Source organism: Saccopteryx bilineata, chromosome 1 (assembly GCF_036850765.1).
Source record: "Saccopteryx bilineata isolate mSacBil1 chromosome 1, mSacBil1_pri_phased_curated, whole genome shotgun sequence".
In the NCBI taxonomy this organism is placed as follows: Eukaryota; Metazoa; Chordata; class Mammalia; order Chiroptera; family Emballonuridae; genus Saccopteryx; species Saccopteryx bilineata.
The window spans coordinates 37,007,601-37,028,281 of record NC_089490.1 but is presented as its reverse complement, the minus strand read 5'-3'; the positions used below and the strand labels follow the sequence as shown (position 1 = coordinate 37,028,281).

Here is a 20,681-nt window from a genome sequence, read left to right as displayed (position 1 = left end):
TCATAGATTGCTCTAGGCTGCTGCTTTGGGGTAAATATAAGGATCCAAGCAACCATAGAGATGACTCCTTCTGTCTTCCTGCTCTGGGGATGCTAAGATGTAATGACTCACCTTTTCCATTGTTGAAAATTAAATCTGTATCTGAAAAGCAATTTTGGTTTTATAAAGCCATAGTTTATAGAATTTCAGAAATCATCCCCAGGGACACTCGGAAATGAATCATCAGAGAACTGATACCCAAGTCAGAAAGGATGATCATTCATGGGGCTCAGGCAAGTCAGGCCAGCAGGCCAATGATTCTGCTTCACAAGAAACCGAGGACAGAGAGAGACAGCTGAGGGGCTCAAGTTCCAGCACAGGCAAAGCCAAGAGAGCCCCCCTACCCCCACCCCCCCACCTCCACCCCGCCGGCTGGAGTTGCCATCCTCAAGAGAGATCAGAGACCCAATGCACAGGATGACTCGGTGTCACAGGGGGTGGCCTGAGTGCTTCCACACCTGGATTAAATACCAGAAACCAAGCTGTTAGACTGAAAGCCTGGAGAGTCCTATAGAGGTGCCAACCCCAAACTACCATGGTTAAAATCTAAGGAACGGTTTTCTCATTCAACCTAAAGGGAAGAGTGGGAAAAAAATGGGCTTTGTAGCCTGTAAGCTGAGTCAGACTGCATGTTCTAAAACTCGGCTAAGAAATCTATGCTCTGTAAAACCATTGTTTTCTCCACTTTCGCCTATTCTTTACTTCCCCTTAGTTTTATAAGGAAATCACTCTTTATTTTAAGCCTACAGTGAGGCTTTGTGACCTCATTCTCCTGAGAGTCATTTCTGTTGACGAAACTAATTAAAGCAGATATACAGAGAAAAACAATGTGATGATAAAATATATCAATTTTGTCATCAGACCTGGAGGGGCTGAACGAGGGGTGTGGGGAAAGGAAAGAGGAAACTATAAGACATTGGAGAAATGTTAATTAAAAGCACCAAGGGTGTTCACTTGCATAAACAAAATCCGAGGCAGAATATTCTGTAAAATGTGATGTTCAAAGCCAAATCAGCTCTTCAGGCAAAACCGACACTTCCTTCGTAGCTTTATGAGCTAAAAGAATCCCGAAGGCCATGTACCTATAAACATCTTTTAAAAAGTGCAAACATTTCTCAGAAGTACTCAATGTGAAATGTAATTTTATAGTTGTATTTAGATATAAAACTAAAGCCATTACACCTGTGTGTTTACTGAACTTTTTATAGATGTGAATTTACTGGGCAACCGCTGATATTGTCTTCTGTGAGTGCACGCTGTACTTTGCCTGGAAAAGGTTTGCTGCTTCTACGTGGGTGCTTAAATGTCAAGGTTGCTGCGGCTGCGACAACCCCTCCTACCTCAGCGGGGCCGTGTGCAAACCCACTAGCCTTAATAAAGAATCAAAGTTCTAGAACAGAGTTAGGATAGTAAAATGTCCTTTTATGCACAAACCCTGTTAGAACTCTGCCTTGATGCTGAGCTCACTCATAGCTTTAAACAAGTAACACCAGTTCATCACACAACTGTTGGGAGATGCAAAGTCACTATATAATTAGTGATCTTTTTTTTCCCAAAGGAATTAGCATGTAGTTTCTATGAACAACATGTTCTATTTTGTGGAAACTATGCAATTAACTTGTCCTAGTCTAATAAATTAAATGCAGCTCATAAAACAGCTGCTTGGAAGGAGGGACTGGCTAGCAATGCATTTATTGAGATGGCTTTGAACTTGTTATCCTCTATACTCAATGCAGATATAGGTGTGTCCTGCTTTAGGGAAGTTATTGTCATGTCTACTTTTACTATATTTCAGAAAGTTTGAACATACTTGGTTAAGGGAGGAAAGGTGTGGTAGAAGGAGGAAAAACTAGTGACAATGATGCTAAATCATTAGGCACTAATTTGGAGTTGAAATAGAATGGCAATAAAATATATATCAATCTCTACTGCGAGTCCACGCTGGCACATGATACTTGCAGAAGTTCAGTTCATAGGCAATTTATTGGGAATATGTTTATTTCCATTAAGAAAATATGCTCAAAACGTTTCTGATTATTTATAATGGGTTAAAAGACTCTTCAACTTCTCTATCTTCTTCCCATTTAGATTTAATGATAATTGAGCTAGATTTGGTTGAAAAGAGGAAAGAGTCCTCAAGTCATTGTTTCAAAGGAGTATTTGAGAGGATTTTGAAGGAATGTGCTGGTCACTTTTGGACTTCTTTTAGAATTCAGCTCTAGTGTTTTTGAAGAGAATTCCTAGTGTCTCCCAGCTTGGTAAGAATCACAAGAACTCGAGGGCTGACTTCCTAGAACCCAGTCCTGAAGTGGAGCTAGCACAGGGGGGTCTTAGTGAACGCTCAGCTTCCAGCCAGGGGCACTCTATTAGCCTGTTAATGTCCGAGAAGAGGAAGGTCCCCTCCAGCAGGTAATAAAAGTTGCCCGTGGGGCATAGTGAAAGTTAGGTTCAGTAATGGGAAGGGAGCATTTTCTTTCCCTGTATCTTTTGCTTGACTGGAAATCATAAGGCTGATACTCCAGCTGCTAACTGAAATGGTCCAATCACTTTTGGAGGCAGGTGTCACACATTCTTATATAGACATGGGACATGGCTCCTCCTTCTTAACCTTCCTGCAGTTGCCCATCCACTCTGGACCTTACAGGAGCACCAGTGCAAACAGATGGGAAGGAGGCATGTATACTTACTGTCTCATGGAGTGAGACACAGGCATATGTTCTTCACGCATCACTGTCCCCAGGCAAATGTGTAAAGACTTCAAACCAAATATTTAACTTTTTATTGAAATATCTGCATGTGTGTTAGAGTATCTCCTCGCCCTGCTCCATGTAAGATAGTACATTCAGTAAAGTGTCATTCATGGTTTTTCACTGAAGTAAAGACCTTGTGGCCAGTCTAACAACAAAAGGGACTTCAGGGCTGGTGGCATTTTCTTTCTTTCTTCTTCTTTTTTTTTTTACAGAGACAGAGAGAGAGAGAGTCAGAGAGAGGGATAGACAGGGACAGACAGACAGGAACGGAGAGATGAGAAGCATCAATCAGTTTTTCGTTGCGCATTGCGACACTTTAGTTGTTCATTGATTGCTTTCTCATATGTGCCTTGACCGTGGGCCTTCAGCAGACTGAGTAACCCCTTGCTCGAGCCAGTGACCTTGGGTTCACGCTGGTGAGCCTTGCTCAAACCAGATGAGCCCGTGCTCAAGCTGGTGACCTCAGGGTCTCGAACCTGGGTCTTCCGCATCCCAGTCTGACGCTCTATCCACTGTGCCACTGCCTGGTCAGGCTGGTGGCATTTTCTTGATTATTTTTTATATTTTAAAAGTAAAATATAGACTTAATTATCTTTCTAATGAGAGAAATCTTATTCCTGGCTATCTAGACATACTTATAGTAGAACCTTAAATTATAAAAATATGGCAAATAAAGCCCTTATATTTTAGCAGAATGTAATTATTGACTATATTATAGGAGAAATTAATTTTGTAGATCAAAAGTATTTATTTAAATTAGTTAAACTATTCTATGAATTGATTTTATAATCTTTTTTATCAATATGTTATATTTTAATAAAGATCCATAGGTATGCATTTTTATTTAGTAGTATATTAAAATTATTTTAATGCTTCTTAGCAAAAAAACCCAACACCTTACCTATTCTTGAATCCGCTATATTTATTTACCTTCTTTTAAAAATTTTTAAATTTATTTTTAGAGAAAGAGAAAGGGAGAAGGGGAGAGAGAGTCATTGATTTGTTGTTCTACTTATTCATGCCATCAGTGGTTGATTCTTGTATGTGCCCTGATCAGGGATTGAAACTGCAACCTCAGCGTTTCATAATTACACTCTAATCAGCTGAGCTACCCGGCCAGGGCTGTTGGCTATCTTAACTTCAATACTGAAAGAGAGAATTTGTCTTCAAGTGTCTTAAAAAGTTTATCATCAACATGAAGATAAGGTCTTGGCTGGTTAACTCATTGGTAGAATGTCAGCATAGTGTGTGGCTGGCCCAGGTTCGATTTCCAGTCAGGGCACACAGGAGAAGTGACCATCTGCTTCTCCACCCCTCCCCCTTCTCTCTCTTTCTCTTTCTCTCTTTCCCTCCTGCAGCCATGGCTCTGTAGAAGCAAATTGGCCTTTGGCATTGAGGCTTGCTCCACGGCCTTACCTCAGGCACTAAAATAGCTCGGTTGCCAAGCAACAGCCCAGTGACCCCAGATGGGCAGAGCGTGGCCTGGTAGGAGGGTTGCTGGGTGGTTCCCGATTGGGGCACATGCAGGAGTCTGTCTCTCTGCCTCCCCACCTCTTAGTTAATAAAAACAAAAAAACATAAAAATAAAAATTATTTCATCTGTTCAAAGAGTCTCTTTGAACAATAAAGAGGAAAATTCATACTCTAATTTTCCTAGTCTCCTATTTGGAAAAGAAAGATGTAGAGAACTTAACTGCTTAGAGAAGATGAAAGGAGATGAATTTCCCTTTATAGTTAAAGTTAAAAGGATGAGTGGGAAAGGAGGTGCCGGCAGTGGCTTTTTGCTCATCAAGCAGGGAACGGAGCTTTGAGGAGTCCGGGACTGGGGGTGGACAGACCTGGACTCTGCCTCCTACTTCATGGAGCAGGCTGGAAATTACCTGGCAGCCCTGACCTTCGTTTTTCTCACTTGCAAAAGTAAGAAAGTTCTTAACTCAGCAAGTAGTTATAAGAATTAAACTAAATGATATAGTATATCTAGAACAGTAGATATGATCATCATTTTTGATTAAAGGTGTACATTATCAATAATCAAGGGTCCCCAAACTTTTTACACAGGGGGCCAGTTCACTGTCCCTCAGACTGTTGGAGGGCCGCCACATACAGTGCTCCTCTCACTGACCACCAATGAATGAGGTGCCCCTTCCGGAAGTGCAGCAGGGGGCCGGATAAATGGCCTCAGGAGGCCACATGCGGCCCGCGGGCCGGGCTGTAGTTTGGGGATGCCTGTACTCTCCCCTAAGTAAAATTATTCTCTGCTTAAGTTATTTGTGATTATGAGTTTATCTTGTCAGAAGAACAGTTGGATGTTATTAATGTGGAAAAGACTTCCTGATGCACAGTTTGGTTAGCTAATCAGAACATTTAAAGATAATAGGAGTATTTAGAATTTATAAGAGTCAATGCCTTCAAAGACAGCAGTTAAAAAAAAAATACAAAAGTGTCCCTCAAGCCTTTCCATCTTCTCCGACACAGAGAACTGCTTGCGTGTACTCTTGGTGACTGTCCCAGGCATAAAAAGTCAAGCAACAGAAAACATCATAAAAAATACCACACCCTCATATGGCACATGTATATAATTTTTTTGTAATTACAAAGATTATATAATTTTTACTTATAGAATACTTGCTTCTGTTTATCCCTCCTTTGGGATCATGTCTTTATCACTTGTATATACTAACAAAATGTCTGGTATTTAGTAAGTTATCAACTGCAATTTTCTTGCTGAATAAAATAAGTGAGTGAATAAGTACATAAAGGCATACAGAAATGCATATCCTTTAAGGCCATCCCCGGATATGTTTCCTGTTAACAGAAACCAAACTACTTGCCTCCATGTCTTAGTGACTAATGAAAACAGCTTTCTCCTGTCTCCACTGAAGCCAGGAAAAACTCTTCTGTATTTACTCAAACTTGTGTAACCCCATCTCTTACTGCTTGATAACCTACCAACCTGCTGAGGAGTGCTAGTAATATAAAGTATCATTCTTTCAGTTTAGTGATGGTTTTCAACTGTGTTTTGAGGAGTATGGGGTTTTGATGATGCTCAGAAGCCAACGTGGGCCAAAATCTAACCCAGAAAAAGTGACGAGAAGGGGGCATCACCTCATTTCCTTTGAGAGAGTAGCTCTGCTTTGATCTGTTTTATAGAGTGAGGACTTGGTGTAAGAGTCTGCTTGAGATATAGGATACACCACTTAAAAGGTTTAAGCCTGAGTTCATGATGATACAAAGTATTAAATAGAAAGATTTACCCTCTGAAGCCAAGGAAGGAAGACAGGCTTGAATTCTCCTCACATCCAGGCTAATTTGTGAGTCATCAAAGGAAAACATATTACAAGGTAGTGTTGAGAGATAATTCTGGCATTTCAGGATGCCTCCCGAGCAAAGAGCATGGATAGCTTTGTTTCAAGATGTTTGTAAGGCTGCTCCAGGCAGGGAGCAGATTTGCTTATTCTCCAGGATAATAAAGGCAGTTCCCCTCCTTCCTTGGAGATGATCCAGGGTAATAAAGATAATATCTTCCTCTGAGTCAGGAGGCAGATTTGTTTTCTGATCAGGATAGTCAAGATAATGTCTGCAGGGGTAGATGAACAGGTTTACTAGTAGCTCCTTTAATAGACTGGTGTTTTCTTAAACTGGAGGTTCCTTACTTGGACACCGTGTGCAGGGTCTTTCAGCACTGACTTCTGCATTGCTGTCAGGGAAATGGAGGGGCAAGAGGAATCAATGTGAGCAGGAAGCTCATGCTGTTTGCAGTGGCTTGTGTAATAAACAGTACAAGTTCACGTGGGCTAATTGTCTCCTTAGCGGCTGCAGCTATGGAAGTTTGGCAAACTGACCTAGCAGCTGCTGTTCAGGATCTGCTTGGCTGCTTGACAGGTACGACCTTTACCTCTTTCTACTCTTTTGACCGAGAGTACTTTACCTGAAAATATAAATTCCCACTCTTACTTATGCTTCTTCCTTTACTGGAGAGCCCTGAGTCATATGATAGAATTTAGTGAGAGTACTTACAACACTTGGATATTCATCATGACATTTAAGTTAATATATACCCTACGGACAGCTATGTTCAACATTCAACTATTGTTAATACTTCTCTTCTATCTTAAGGAGTATTAAAAAAAACCCTATCCACCAAAGTAAATATTTTGGATTTGAAATCTCGGTTAACTAATAACAATGTTTTTGAACTTTTACTGCACACATGAATCACCTGGACAGCTTATTGCAAAAGCAGATTACTGGGTCTATTCCCAGGAATCACAGTTAGTGATCTGGAGAGCCAAGTGGCCTGCTAATAAGAAGATCTCAGCTGATTCTGATCTTGCTGGAAAGGGTCATACTTTAAGAGACAAGATCTTAAAAGATACAACTATGTCCTTTTAAGTAAAAAGAAAAAGTGGATGAAATCCACAATTTCCCTCAAACCCTAAAGGTTTGATTGGTAAAGAGGATGTTCACATTTTGATACATTGACTCAGCACTTCACCCCTACTTCAGTTCTAAATTACAGAAACCACTTCAGGGGTTCCTTTGGAAAGACTTCACTATTTTTTTTTCTTTTAAGTGAGAGGAGGGGAGATAGACAGACTCAAGCATGCGCCTCGACTGACATCCACCCGGCAAACTCTGTCTGGGGCCGATGCTCAAACCAATTGAGCCATTGGCTGTGAGATGGGAAGAGTGAGAGAAGGGAGAGAGGGAGGGGAAGGGGAGAGAAGTAGACAGTTGTTTCTCATGTGTGTCCTGACTTGAGATCGAACCCGGGCTGTCCATACGCTGGGCTGACACTCTATCCACTGAGCCTACTGGCCAGGGTCCAGTATTTTTTTCCAACAATAATAGATACTACTGACACAACTGTTCCGGGAGTTATTCACCTTAGCATCATGTCATTCTTTAGCATAATATCTTAGAAAAGAAATCTTTTTTAAAAATTGAAATAATTTTTTATTCAATTACAGTTGACATACAATATTATGTCAGTTTCAGGTGTATACCCCAGAGATTAGGCATTATATAACTTACTAAGTGATCATTCCAATAAATCTAGTATCCAGCTAACACCATGCATAGTTATTAGAATATTATTGACTATATTCCCTATGTTGTCCTTCATATTCCCTGAGTATTCGGTAACTACCGATATCTACTTCTTAATCCGTTCACCTTTTCACACATCCCTCCAACCTTCTCCTGTCTGGCAACAGTCAGACTATGAGTCTATTTCTGTTCTGCTTCTTCATTTATTGTTTTTTTATTTTTAGATTTGTTTGTTGATAGACATGTATTTATTGCATTTTATCATTCATCTTTTAAATTATTTTCCTCCTTCTTAAAGGAGATCTTATAATATTTCATGTAATACTAGTTTGGTGGTGATGAACTGTTGGTCAAATAAGTTTGTAGATAATGATGTATATAGGTTTGCTCGCTTATAGTTTGCATTGGATGTAGGGGGACAGGTTGAAAGCCGGTGGGGTCGTTATAGCCTGAGGCTTAGTTTTAAGACTAAGCTTTTCCCCATACCCTTGACTGTTGCATGATGTGGGTGGTGCACTCTCATGAGGAATCCCATTATACCTCAGATAAGTGACTTTGTTTCAGAGACTTCCTTGTTTGTATATTGGATTAAAGGTTTTGATTTCTATACTATAAAGTGGGGCAGACCGGGAGCTTGCTCTCTCTCGGTTCCTGAGATTAGCATTAGAGAGGAGAGCAGAGAAAGGCCACGTGGAGGAAAAGAGAGGCAGCCAAGATGGTGGAGTGCTGAAGGAGAAGCCAGTTTTGTGCAGAGAGAAGAAGATGGGGAACAAAAGTGAATAAGGCTTGTGAGCTAGAAACCTTTGATTCTAGGAAACTCGGATAAGTCAGTGGCTTTGGGAGCTCTGAATGGAAAGGGAAGTGTTTTCCCACTGTGTGTATTTCTTGCCTGCTGAGTGCAAGCTAAGATTAAAGCAAATGGCCCACCAGTTCTTGGCTCCGTTGTTTCATTTCCGTCTGTCCAAATCCTATACGAACCTGCATGGGTCAGGCTGCTGTGATGGTGGCCGTGGCTACTGGTTTTACATGAACTCCTTAACTTTCCCTTGCCTGGGAAGCTTTTTGTCCTTCACTTCTAAATGATAGCTTTGCTGGGTAGAGTACTGTATTTCCCCATGTACAAGATGCACCTTTATCCAAAAAATTTGGAGTCTTAAAACTGGGTGCATCGCCTGACCAGGCAGTGGCACAGTGGATAAAGCGTCAGACTGGGATGCAGAGGACCCAGGTTCGAGACCCTGAGGTCGCCAGCTTGAGCGTGGGCTCATCTGGTTTGAGCAAAAGCTCACCAGTTTGGACCCAAGGTTGCTGGCTCGAGCAAGGGGTTACTCAGTTTGCTGAAGGCCCACAGTCAAGTCACATATGAGAAAGCAATCAGTGAACAACTAAGGTCTCGCAACGAAACACTGATGATTGATGCTTCTCATCTCTCTTTGTTCCTGTCTGTCTTTCTCTGTCTATCCCTCTCTCTGACTCTCTCTCTGTCCCTGTAAAAAAAACAAAAACAAAAAAACCGGGTGTGTCTTATATAGTGGTTGTAGATTTTTTACTTGCATTTCCCACTTTTTTTCACTTGTTTTTGCACTCATTGTTGAAGACAGCAATTTGTCTTCAGACACAGATGAGGACAAGCTAATGGATGGGAGTTTTGACAGTGATGAGGAGTTGTATGAATTTTATGATAAATAAAACTTGATTTCAATAACTTTAATACTTTTTTTTTTCAAATTTCAGGCCTGAAAATTAAGGTGCGTCTTATACATGGGAGCATCTTATACAGGGGGATATATGGTAATCTTAGTTGTGGGTCCTTGCTTTTCATCACTTTGAATGTTCCTTGCCAATCCCTTCTGCAAAGATTATGTTGAGAAATCATCTGACAGTCTTATGAAAGCTCCCTTGTAGGTAACTAACTGCTTTTAAGATTTTCTCTTTGTCTTTAACCTTTTACATTTTAATTATGACGTGTCTTGGTGTGCACCTCTTTGGATTCATCTTGTTTGGGACTCTCTGTTCTTCCTGGACTTGTATGTCTATTTCCTTCACCAAGTTAGGGAAGTTTCCTGCCACTATTTTTTTCAAATGTATTTTCAATTGCTTGCCGTCTCTCTTCTCTTTCCACACGCCCATGATGAGAATGCTAATACGCTTAAAATTGTCCCAGAAGCTCCTTAAATTATCTTTACTTTTTTTTGGATTCTTTTTTCTCTTTGCTGTTCTGATTGGGTGTTTTTTATTTCCTTTTATTCCAAGTTGCTGATTTGATTCTCAGTTTCATCTATTGTACTATTGATTCCCTATAAATTATTCTTCATTTCAATAGTGTAGCCATCATTTATGACTGCTTTTTTTTTTTATGGTTTCGATGTCTTTTTTTCATGCTGTTGAAGTTCTAAGTTCAACTACTGTTGGGCAGATAAAATATATTATGCTCACTTTGTTAAAGATGACACTGCCCACGTGAGGCCATCGCCCAGGTGATATTAATGTGTGTTGGGGATCATTGCAGCCTGGGGCTTGGTTTTGGGATTAAGCCTTTCCCACCCTTTTTGATGTGGGGCGGTACAATCCAATCATGCCTCAAAGAAGTGACTTTGTATTAGAGATTTCCCTATTTTGTATATTGGATTAAGGGTTTGGATTTCTACACTATAAAATGGGGACGGAGCGGGAGCTTGTTCTCTTGGTTCCTGAGATTATCATTAGAGGAGAGAGCAGAGCAGAGAGCAGAGAAAGGCCACATGGAGTAGGCCAGGAGAAGCAGCTAAGACGGCGGAGTGCTGGGTGAGATGCCAGTTTGTGCAGAGTTTGTATCTGGTGTAAGGAAGGAGATGGGGAACTGAGGAGAATGAGTCTGGTCTGGTGAGCTAGAAACCTTTGATTCTAGGAAACTCGGATAAATCAGTAGCTTTGTGAGCACTGAATGTGATTGGGTTTTGGAGCCCAGTGTGTGTTTTTACTTGCCCGCCGGGTACAAGCTAGGATTAAAGATGAAGGCCCATCAGTTCTTGGCTCCGTTGTTTCTTTACCAACTGTCTGAATCCAATGCGAACCTGCATGGGCCAGGTGGCTGCTGTGATAGTGGCCGTGGCTGCTGGCTTTACAACTACTCTTTCCCTAAGTCCATAGAGCAACCCTATAACCAGTGTTTTGAACTCTGCATCTAGTAGATTGCTTGTCTCCATTTTGTTTAGTTCTTTCTCTGAAGTTTTGTTCTGTTCTTTCCTTTGGAACATGTTTCTTTGTCTCCTCATTTTGGTGGCCTTCTTATTTTTAAATTTTTAAAGTTTTTTTTTTTTTTAATTAGGTAGAGCTGCTATGTTTCACAGGCTTGGTAGAGTAGCCGAATATACTAGGTATTCTATAAGGTCCAGTGGCACAGTTTCCCTGATCACCCAGGTTGGGTATCAAAGTATGCCCCTCATCCCCATGTGGGCTGTATACACCCTCCTGTTGTAGTTTAGCCTTGGTTGATGTTGGCACATATATTGGAGGGATTTGCTACCAAGCTGATTGGCTGCAAGAACTGGCTTGACCACTGACCACTGTTGAGGATCAGCTGTACAAGGGCCTGTGCCACAGAGCTGGACTTAACTTCAGCAGGTCTCTGGTATCCACTTAGTCTGCCCCTTGACTGTGCGGCTGTGGAGGTGGCTGGGCAGTGCTCTGACATGGTCTGAAGATGTCCACCAGGTGCCTGGCTCTGGGGCCTCCTGGAGGTACAGGCCAATGTCAGCCACTACCTGTGTTCTGCCCGGGGTCGCCTGGCCTTAGCTACAAAGTAATCTGTAGGTGGCTGCTACTTGTGCGGGGCTTGGAGGTGCCTAGGTGAGGCCAAGGTGTGGACCAAGCCTGGCTGCTGCTAGTGCCGGGCCTGGGGCATCTTAGTAAGAGGTACAGAGCTTGCTGAGGCCTGATGCTGCTTGTTTGAGAGACTTTCCTAAAGTCTGAAGTGTGAGCCAAGACAGGCCATTTGTATGGAAAAGCCACTGGAAACAGCTTGGGTGGGCCTGAAAATTTGATGGGGCAGGGTCTCAGGGAATCAGCAGGGCAGGGAAAACAGTGATAGCCAGATTGCTGGAGACTCAGATATGGCTCTTGCCTGAAGCTCTATGGGGGAAGGGCTCAAAAAAGGAACAATGTCCTCTGCCAGTACTTTTGTCTGAGAGAAAGCTGTCCCCCATAGCTTTCTGTCTGATGCTGGACAATTCAGTTCCTCCTCATCTGTCTCTGGTGCCTTTCAATCTGCAATCCCAGCACCGGAGCTCTAGTAAGTGAGTCCTAGTAAATCTGTGCACGGGCCCTTTAAGAGAAACTGCCCTGGACTCCAGCAGCCTTTGTCTCACTCAGCTCTAATCCCTGCTGGTTTTTACAGCCAGAAGTTATGAGGATTTCTCTTCCTGGCACTGGAAACCGGACTGGGGAGCCTAGTGTGTGGCTGGGATCCCTCACTTTTCAGGGAAGACCAATGCAGCCAAGATATCCCCCCAATTTTTATCTGCCCCACATGGGTGTGGGACCAGCTCTTTCTATGTCTTCATCCCTCCTACCAGTCTCGACGTGGTTCTTCTTTATATCCCTAGTTGTAGGATTTCTGTTCAGCCGATTTCAGGGGGTTCTGAATGATGGTGCTTCTGTAGTTTAGTTGTAATTTTGATGTGGTTGTGGGAGGTTGCAAGTACCATATTTACCTACGCCACCATCTTGACCGGAGGTGGACAGTAAATCTTTTTTATTTTATTTTATTTATTCATTTTTTTTTAGAGAGGAGAGAGAGAGACAGGGAGGAGGAGCTGGAAGCATCAACTCCCATATGTGCCTTGACCAGGCAAGCCCAGGGTTTCGAACCGGCGACCTCAGCATTTCCAGGTCGACGCTTTACCCACTGCGCCACCACAGGTCAGGCAAATCTTTTAATATGTGCGTTGGTGTAGAGTGCAGGTTTGCAGTGCCAACTGGAAGGTAGACGAAGGCTGTCTACCTGCCAAAAGACTGAAAGTTCTCCTGTAAAGCTTTCTAGTTCCTTCATTAGACTCTGTCAATCAGCTTTCACATCAGGGCAGCCTTCTGGAATTTTCTATGTCGGCTGATACTCATTTATTTTACAGTTGGCTTGTAATACATGAATTAATTTTAACACCTATTTTGTTAACCCTGATTGTGTGTTAACTTTGGTTGTGTGTTAATGGGCTAAATTGTGTCCTCCCCTCCCCCCTGACCATATTCATATGTTGAAGCCCCGACCCCTGGTACCTCAGAATGTGACTGTATTTGGAGATAAAGTCTTTAAAGAGGTAATTAACTTAAAATGAAATCCTTAGCGTAGACCCTCTTCCCATATGAGCAGAGGAAATTTGGACACAGATATATGAGGAGACCATATGAAGACAGGAAGGAGACAGCCATCTGCAAGTCAAGGAGAGAGGCCTTAGAAGAAAACAATGCCTGCTTATACCCTGATCTCTGCCTTCTAGCCTTCAGAACTGTGAAAAAATAAATTTTGTTGTTTAAGCCACCCCTCTGAGGTTCTTTGTTGCAGCTGCCCTAACAAATAAATACATTGTGTTTTCCATAAGGGGCTCTCAAGGCAGGTGCCTCCTACAGTGGAATCCATTTGCTTGCATTCCTTCTGCCAGTGTTAGAGGGCATCTTCAGTGGGTCAAGCCTTAGACAGTATCAATTTATACTGAGTCTTGTGTTACTGTACTCATTAAGCTTTTTAAGATAGTACTTAAGAATCCCAGCATTAAGCAACAGAATTACAGTGCTAGATTGTCTCAATGGGTATTATAGTCAAACCAAGGGATCTAGGTGGCAGACAAACTTGATTTACTTGTTCAATAACTATTTTTTTGGCTTCCCACCACATGCCAACAATTGTATTATATATTCTAGGTACTGGGGACATATAAATTGGAACTAAACAAAATTCAGGCTTCATGAAACTTACAGTTAGCATGTGGTATGTGTGTATGTCAGGGAGATATGCAAAACATATACCCTTAAATTTAAATCTAATATGCCAAATGGGAATGAAGCAGAATAAGGGGAAACAAAGGCTGGGCTTGTGTCTGGAGCCTGGGAATGGGGATGTTATTTTACAAAAGGTGGTCAGGAGGGTCTCTCTGAAATGGTAACATTGACGCATGAAGTGAAGGATGCAGGAATGCAGAGATGTGCCCCCTCCCCCAGATCTCCCTCCAAAGAGGGACCTTCTGCCCTAGTTGTCAGAGATCTGTTATCAGTGAACCTTCAGCGTCAACTTTCAGGGATTGCCTCAGCTGCAAAAGCTGCTCTCTCAAGGGTATGTCCTTCCTGCAGGCATCTCGTGTCCAGCTGGGTGCAAAGAAGCTCAGACAGGACCTGCCTGACAGAGTCCAGGCCAGCTGGGGGCTGTTGAAAGCTTTGCTGCTTCCTTTCCCAGACTTCCAAGGCTGAATCCAAGAATACCCCTCATAACATCCTATGTTCAGAAGTCTGTTTCAGAGTGGGTGTTTTGGAGAACCTGATCAGGACATCTAAGGAAGAACATTTCCTTGCAGAAGAAACAGTAAGTCCAAAGGCCCTCAAACTACAGCCCATATGGTAATGACATGGCTGTACAAAAAAGGACAGAACAAACCTTGCTTTTGTGTGGACATCTCAGAGAGAGCAGGCAGAGGTAATACAGAGCTGGCCAAGGAAGGAACTTCCTGTGTGGGGCAGTCAAAAACATTTTAGGTAGGAGGAAATAAGAAAAGGAGACATAGAAATGGAGCTGGTTTTGATTTTGAATTAAAATGTGAACCCAGCAGGCTTGTGTGAGACTTCTAGGATTCTGAGGCCAGGGAGTTCTCTCACTGACGGGTGGTCGGGGTCTTCCCCAACCTCGGAACGTGCTGAACCATTTCTCAAGCCCAGTCCCGTGTCTTCGCTTCAACTCTCCATGAGTCTCTTCCTCCTCCTCCTTCTCTTTTTTGAATACAATCCTTTTATACATCTTTATTTTCATGTTTAAGGCTTTCAGAGGGAAGAAAAAACAGTTTAGTATAGGCTAGGATACTAACTGATCTACCAGGTCTTCAAAAATGCTGTTAATTACAGATTTTGGAAGTTAATCATAGAAAACAGCAGGACCCCCTCAACCCAATCCCCCCCAAAGAGCAACATACTTGAAACAAGCTCAAGGAGAAGATGATAAAAAGAACCCAATTTTTTTTTCTTTTTCATTCTTTTTCTTTTTTTTGTGTGTGTGACAGATATATAGAGAGAGACAGAGAGAGGGACAGATATGGACAGATAGACAGGAAGGGAGAGAGATGAGAAGCATCACTTCTTTGTTGTGGTACCGTAGTTGTTCATTGATTGCTTTCTCATATGTGCCTTGACTTAGGGGCTACACAGAGTGAGTGACCCTTTGCTTAAGCCAGTGACCTTGGGCTTCAAGCCAGCAACTTTGGGCTCAAGTCAGCTGCCATGGGGTCATGTCTATGATCCCAAGCTCAAGCCAGAGACCCATGCTCAAGCTGGATGAGCCTTTGCTCAAGTCAACTTCGGGGTTTTTTTTTTTTGTATTTTTCTGAAGTTGGAAACGGGGAGGCAGTCAGACAGACTCCTGCATGTGCCCAACAGGGATCCACCCGGCATGCCCACCAGGGGGCGATGCTCTGTCCATCTGGGGCGTTGCTCTGTTGCAACCAGAGCCATTCTAGTGCCTGAGGCAGAGGCCATAGAGCCATCCTCAGCGCTCAGGCCAGTTTTGTTCCAATGGAGCCCTGGCTGCAGAGGGAAAGAGAGAGACAGGGAGGAAGGAGAGGGGGAGGGGTGGAGAAGCAGATGGGCACTTCTCCTGTGTGCCCTGACCAGGAATCAAACCCAGGACTTCTGCACGCCAGGCCGACGCTCTACCACTGAGCCAACCAGCCAGGGCTAACTTCGGGGTTTTGAACTTGGGTCCTCTGCATGCCAGTCCAATTGCTCTATTCACTGTGCCACCACCTGGTCAGGCAGAACCCAATTTTCTTTTTTTTAATTAATTAATTAATTTATTTATTTTTTACAGGGACAGAGAGAGAGTCAGAGAAAGGGATAAACAATGACAGATGGACAAGAACAGAGAGAGATGAGAAGCATCAATCATCAGTTTTTTGTTGCGACACCTTAGTTGTTCATTGATTGCTTTCTTATATGTGCCTTGACCGCAGGCCTTCAGCAAACCGAGTAACCCCTTGCTCGAGCCAGCGTCCTTGGGTCCAAGCTGGTGAGCTTTTTTGCTCAAACCAGTTGAGCCTGTGCTCAAGCTGGCGACCTCAGGATCTCGAACCTGGGTCCTCTGCATCCCAGTCTGACGCTCTATTCACTGCGCCACTGACTGGTCAGGCCCCAATTTTCTTTACCTCAGAAAATATTTCAAAATTGTCCTTTTATGTACACATGACATAGGGAAGAAAAGACATATGAGTTAAATTTATATAACTAAACAAAACCCCATAATACGTGGTCTGATTTTTAAATCATTATTACTATTTGTTGCACTTAAGTCTGTATCAGGGTGTCCAGTTCATTAACGAATAAACACCTTAACTGTTTACTCAAGACTGTGTTAGATTTTTGCAATTCCCTGTGAGGGAACAAATTTAAACTCTTGATTATTTAGAGTAAATGAACTCTGATCGTTTGTGTGACCGAACTGAGACACCCATGGGGGTGGTAAGGCAGCACTTCTGGTTCCAGATTATTTTTGGCCTTTTGTTTCTGAGAACAATTTTTTTCCTGCTTACTTCTTACAACCTCACAAGGATCTGCATCACAACCTGTTTAGAATTGATAATGAAAATTTAAGATTTCTTCAGAATCAAAACAGGTCTGCCTGACCTGTGGTGGCGTAGTGGATAAAGCGTCAACCTGGAAATGCTGAGGTCACTGGTTCGAAACCCTGGGCTTGCCTGGTCAAGGCATATATGGGAGTTGATGCTTCCTGCTCCTCCTTCTTCTCTCTCTCTGCTTCTCTTTCTCCCTGTCTCTCTCCTCTCTAAAAATGAATAAATAAAATTAAACAAACAAACAAACAAACAACAACAAAAAAAAACAGGTCCTCGGGCTCATAGTGTTGTCAGGAAAACAGTAGAGAAAGAGATGAAGTTGATCTCCAGAACATTTTCATCATCCGCAGAAGAAATCTGGACCCGTGAACTGCTGTTCCCCATCGCCCCTCCTCCATTCCCTGACAACCACTTACCTACTATTTTTCACTATTGATTTGTCTATTACCTCCTATAATTTGAAGTCTCACCCTGGCTGGGTATCTCAGTTGGTTGAAGCATTGTTCCCATGTGCCAAGTTTATGGGTTTGAAACCCAGTTGGGCCACATACAGGAATTAACCAACGAATGCATGAATAGATGGAACAACAAATTGATCTTTCTCTCTTCCTCTCTCTCTAAAAACAATCAATAATAATAATAATAATAAAAAAAACATTAAAAAAAGAAAGAAATATATTTTTAGCATATTACTTTACCAATCTTTTAAAATTCTTCCCCTTTGCTCTAAATAGCCATTTTAATTGGAATTAAATGGCTGTCTGCTAAGCTGAAACTCCTCTAATTTAGGGAGGTTCAGTGAAGAGCCGTGCGTTTAACTCCATAAATCCTTACAGTGAAAGATATAGACGAGATCGGGCGCGTTCAGGGTGGTATGGCCGTAGACGCCCACAGTGAAAGATATAGAGAGCTCCATGTTTAGTTTTTCCTCTTACTTTGATTTCCCTTTAATATAAATCCAAATCAAGAATACAGGTTAGGCCTGACCAGGCGGTGGTGCAGTGGATAGAGTGTCAGACGTGGATGCGGAAGGACCCAGGTTCAAGACCCCAAAGTTGCCAGCTTGAGCGCAGGCTCATCTGGTTTGAGCAAAGGCTCACCAGCTTGGACCTGAGGTTGCTGGCTCGAGCAAGGGGTTACTCGGTCTGCTGTAGCCCCATGGTCAAGGCACATATGAGAGAGCAATCAATGAACAGCTAAGGTGTCACAACGAAAAACTGATGATTGATGCTTCTCATCTGTCTCTGTTCCTATCTGCCTGTCCCTATCTATCCATCTCTCTGATTCTCTCTCTGTCTCTGTAAAAAAAAAAAAAAAAAAAGAAAAGAAAAAAAAGAATACAGATTAGGAAAGAAAGGAAAAGAAACTATGGGAAGCACAGAGAGGAGAAGAGGAAGTGGAGGAGGAGAAAATGACAGTATCATTAAGGACAGAAAGTTTTATTGCAGAAACTAAAGAAACCTCCACGGATAGGTTCTAAAACCACCAACCAAACAAAAAACCATGCTCCTCCAGCCCAAAGGAACAAAAAACGGAAGCAGAACTGAATTTACATGATGACAGAGCATATTTCAAAGAAACCTTGCATTTCCATGTTCAACTCTCATTCCTTTCAGTAAGGCATCTGATGAGGGTGTATGTTCGAAATGCTTTATTCGCCCACAAGGAAAGAAAATACTGTCTCATCATTTTGAGGGAAATAAGAACATCCTTTTACTCTTTATAAAATTTAATAGATTTTTTTTTTTACATGAGAACAACAACAAAAGAACTTGATTAAAAGTGATGAGTTTTTATTGTACAGAGGTAATTTGAGATGAACTAGGAACAGACTACCTAACACCAGGGCACTAGAACCGCATGTGACTAAGAGAAGCCTGTTGCCTGTCTTTTCACGCTTAAGGGACTTTGGTTTGTTTTATTTCTTCAAGGAAGATTAACTGAAATTCTATGTACTAAACTTTAAATAAAAAATAGCATTCCTTCTGCAAATTGTAGCTAAGAAATGTTGCTTCTAACAGTTTTGACATTGCAAAACAATATATTAAATGTTAGAAACAAACAGACAAAACACAATTTATTTTCCATACTTCTAACTTGACTGCTACAAAGGGTTTCAATTAAAAGCCATTGCTTCAGAGTAAAGCTGCCTATTTCAGATTAAGGCGGCGATGAATAACATACGAAAGGTAGGAGAAGAAAATTGAAGATTTACAGAATAATGATAAAAAGGCGTTTATGGTGGATTAAAGATGGTGGCAAATTCTTCGAGCCTCCTTTTGTAGAAAGATGCAATCTACTGAATGTGAGCTGGTCTTAGTGGTTTTCCTGACCAGCAGAGGGTTGTGCCAGTGACACTGTGAGACTTCCCAGGCTAAGGTCGGAAGTCTTGCAGCTTCCTGCTTGATCTCTTGGAATGTTTGCTCTCCACACTCTTCAGATTCTCACTATCTTAAGAGACTGCTTCTTGGATTTCAATGGCCACGCAGTGAGAAGACCCAGCCTCACAGCGGCAGCTGACCTCTCAGTTGACAGCCAGCACCAACTGCCAGCTGCCCTGAACATCCAGTCTAACGGAGCCTTCAAATAATTGCATTTCAGCCAATATCGGACTGCAACTGTCTGAGGGACTCCAAGGAGAAGCGCCTACTTGAGCCCTTCCTGCATTATGACACCTCACATTGTAAGCAAATAAAATGGTTGTTTTTCTAAAAAATGTTGGGGTGATTTGTTCTGCGATGAGTTAACCAAACAGCCCTTGTTTTGTCAGACTGCTCCAGCGACTTCTGCCACGTCAGGCCTTCTACGACATGATGAGGCTGTTGGATTGCCAGTAGAACCCAGTCTGGAAACTTGGAACAAACAAGTCATATAATTATGACATAGTACTATAACACCAAGATGAACTTTTAATGATTTTGTTGCTTAGTGAAGAATCTCCTTAAGCCTCCATCTCTTATGCATATAAAAAAAAAAAATTCTAAAGACCAGTGTCCTCTGTCTCAACTCCATCATTGATCTGAAAGATGTTAGAGTAAAGGCATCAGTATTCTACTTGCTTGAACTTTGCTCCAGACCGGTGCATTCCCTCTTCCTGGGAAGAACTGTCCTTGATTACAGCATTCCGCGGTCTGTCAGGATTTCAACACTCCCTGCTCATAGTTGTTTTTAGGGCAGACTGTCCTGAGCACGGCCTGCTGGCATCACAGCCTGTGTGTGACTACGTGCTGACCTGCTCAAAATATTCTCTGACTTAGCCCAGCTTGCCTATGGTGCTGCTGTTCTTCCTCCACCTCCTCCTCCTTCTTGTCTAATCAGTGCTTGAGGGATTTCTATAACTACCACTAGCCCAAATGTTAGAAATGTGTTTCTGCTTAATCAGTCATATCCTTGTCCCATCTGGAATATTCTATATCAAGTTTGAAGCATATTTCAGTCCTTATTTCCACATAGTTCTGCATTGGCCTAGTACAGGAGACAAAATTCACCATCAACCTGTTTGAAATACTCAATTGTATAAATGGCCTATTTCTTTTGTTTTATCATTAAGTTATTGAGTTTTACCAGCCTCCCCAAATCTATACTGATCACTTCTCCGTGATGTGTAATCTCTGTTAGATGACAGGAATGTTGGGATCCTGGGGCCAGACATGGGGGAGTCAAATGTCATTTCTTTTTCTTTTTTTAAATGAAAGTATAGTTGACATACTATATCATATTAGTTTTAGATGTACAACATAGTGATTTGGACATTTTTGTGGGTGTCATTTTTTCTAGATTTATTTTTTTAGAGCAGAAGTTGCAAACTCAAAAGCCATTAAGTTGGGGTGGGTGATAAAGGTGGGGGTTAGGATATAGGGTGCTGTATGCCAGGCAGGACTGAGGACAGCCAGCTTTGTGCATACACTTCATAGCAGCATTACTACATGCCAAAGCAAACCCTTGGCACCTCAGTTCTTTTTGTTGCTATTTATTTTTTAACGATTTTTTTTTTACTCATTTTGAAAAGGAGAGAGAGAGAGAGAGAGAGAGAGAGAGAGAG

At 42.1% G+C, this 20,681-nt stretch overlaps 1 long non-coding RNA gene across 2 annotated transcripts; it reads left to right on the top strand.

Moving 5' to 3' along the window:
- The first annotated feature begins 6,297 nt into the window (after positions 1-6,297).
- On the top strand, positions 6,298-19,530 carry LOC136319854 (uncharacterized). Of its 2 annotated transcripts, XR_010728234.1 has the most exons (4): positions 6,298-6,671; positions 14,160-14,388; positions 19,129-19,322; positions 19,410-19,530. It is a non-coding gene; the product is annotated as an uncharacterized lncRNA (long non-coding RNA). The 2 variants fall into 2 exon arrangements; XR_010728233.1 differs by lacking the exon at positions 14,160-14,388 and having other exon boundaries at positions 19,080-19,322.
- Positions 19,531-20,681: the final 1,151 nt, after the last annotated feature.